This window comes from Triturus cristatus, chromosome 5_2, assembly GCF_964204655.1.
Source record: "Triturus cristatus chromosome 5_2, aTriCri1.1, whole genome shotgun sequence".
Lineage (NCBI taxonomy): Eukaryota > Metazoa > Chordata > Amphibia > Caudata > Salamandridae > Triturus > Triturus cristatus.
This window is the reverse complement of record NC_140588.1, coordinates 218,573,777-218,576,279: the sequence shown is the minus strand read 5'-3', so window position 1 is coordinate 218,576,279 and position 2,503 is coordinate 218,573,777. Positions and strand designations below refer to the sequence as shown.

The following is a 2,503-nucleotide window of genomic DNA, read 5'->3' as shown; positions in this document are numbered from 1 at the left end:
GACTGCGATTAACTCACACAGTCCGTTCTGCTTAATCCCATGTTGTTTACTTGGTCCGCGATTCCCATCACTGTATGGTAGCTGGGAAGCGCGAGTCATGTATTTGTGATCTCTCAGGGATCCTCATGTTTATACTGGTAGAGGCATAGGCTGCGTGCCGTGCGTGTAAGTGAACGCATCTACCATGTTCACAGATCCTGTGGCGTGCCCTGACGTATACTGAAGATGATATATAGAAAAAGATAATGCCTCGGGACTGATACTCTCACATAAGTTTAGGCGAAGAGATAGATGAATTATCTCTCCCCTGGAGTAATATTTATTTCTCCAACAAAACCTGTATTATTAAATTTTGTGACCAAGTCAACGGCGATTCCAATGAAAACCAAAAATGTATCAATTACTTTTTATAAGTGTGAGGATATTTATTTTCTACCACACTTTTTTTGAAATTCTTTTGTTTTTAGACATATATATACAAACAAATACAATATTTACAATACTTACATATAGCACAATCACTGAACATATACATATCATCAAACGCCCTTTTTAATGTACCAGGATGCTTATGGGCTTTTTTTGAAACAGCATTCCTATATATAGAAGATCACTACTAAAGACGCACTACGAGATTTTGTCGTTTACAATCTCCTAATTATTTTGAGTGCTCTTTCACAAATAAGTCAAAACATAAATCATAATCCAGTGAGTGTCTTCAAAATAAATGTCGACGCGTTTCAGCCAAATAACTCTTTTGGCCTCATCAGGACTAGGGCATCCGAACCAATAATTTACAACCTGTAAGAACAAATTAATTGTCCCTATTAATATCCATCTTATCTCTATTTAGATTATATACACAGAAACACAGGAATAATATTAAAAGACACTATATTACAGTTATATTACAACAGTTCAAAACTGAAGTGGCGGCTCATACAACAAAACGTAGAACTTCAAATAAAACACCCAGAGTGTATAACAACCTTACAACCCAATCTAATATATCACCGACAGTGAATGTAAAGCAATTAGGTGTATTAATATGTGATATGTTGAATAAACTTAAAATACCTTATATTGAAAACTGCATATTACCTATTGTCCAATTAGGGTATGGTCGGAACAAATAATCGTCTTTTCTTTCTTTCTTTTTTCTATAAATTATTTTGGCGGGCTAAAAGCAATCAAAACCAAAAATTATCTCAATGGAAAATCACTCCACCTATAATCAATGTATCTATTTCCAAGTCACTGACTCCCACATCCGTTACCCTTTATCTTAAAGTCAGTATAATCTCAAAGTGCATCGATTGTATCGTTATTTAAAACGAGAAAACCCAAAGTAATTGACACCGTAGGTTACACCCATTAGGGGAAATTAGATAATAGAACCTGCCTATTATTGAAAAGGATATGTGGTACATACCTTGTGTATAATTATTCGACCCTTCCAAAACCACTCGTTATACGGTTCAAGTATTCTGCATATGTTTGTGCATATACACTGTTTTAGCACTGCTTGAGGTCGCCTCGCTCTCAACTCTGTCAATAGAACCAATAAAAAAACCAAATCTAAGTATCAATTCTCTTTAGCCTTGGTGTAACGGTAGGTATATTTACACTTTTGCCGAATCGTACGTCTCCTTACCTCGAAGTTTATACACAGGACCCACTTCTAACGTTCCTTCTCCCTCCAGTCTACACGGATCGCGTCCGATGTCACGTGATGCGGAAGTCTATTTAAACCCGGCAAATATTGCCGTAAACATAATAAAAGGACCACTCTCTCTATGTTGATGGTAGACAACGACATTGCCAACCATAGACCTAGTAAAAGGACTACTATTCAACTGAAACGGAGAACAGTAAGTTTATACATACGGAAACGAATAAATACCCAAATTCACCAAAATGCACATATATGTTATTGCCGCCATCATGGAAAGTCCTAATCAGGTCCTAATGGATTCAATTCAGAGTGGGGATAATTGAATAATATTAAATGCCCTAAACTAGCGTTATATGCTCTTCTTTTCTTTTACTCATTAAATACCTGCTTAAACAAGATTGAAAATAAAGTGCAAAAAAATGTAGAGAAGTTACCTTATATCCCAGTATATTACCGCCACTCCTTACATTCTAGCTATCCACAATACATTAGTGTAGATAAGTACGAACCGACTATTGCAAGCAACATCGTCTGAAGAACATGTGAACCCTTTTTACGCTCCATTATTGTATAAGAGCCCAGATCTCATCTTTATCATTAAGGCCTAGCGTTGTGGTATGATATTTCGCTATTAGTCTGGCCTCTAATCTGTTAAGTTTTGTTTGTAACTCAGTTTTTTCGAAATTACCGACTAAACACATTACTGACCATTTTAAGTCATTTTCTGAATGCAGATGGTTCTGAAAATGCTGCACCAATGGGGCCCCCTGAACTTTACATTTAATTCTTGATTTGTGTTGCAATATACGTTTCTTTACATGCTGTGTT

General features: G+C 36.0%; 1 long non-coding RNA gene across 1 annotated transcript; it reads right to left on the bottom strand.

The window, feature by feature from the left end:
* Positions 1–450: 450 nt before the first annotated feature.
* Positions 451–1,936, bottom strand: LOC146822816 (uncharacterized). Its single transcript, XR_014961840.1, has 3 exons — positions 1,433–1,936; positions 1,102–1,180; positions 451–801 (listed from the first exon to the last, which is right to left on the bottom strand). It is a non-coding gene; the product is annotated as an uncharacterized LOC146822816 (long non-coding RNA).
* Positions 1,937–2,503: the final 567 nt, after the last annotated feature.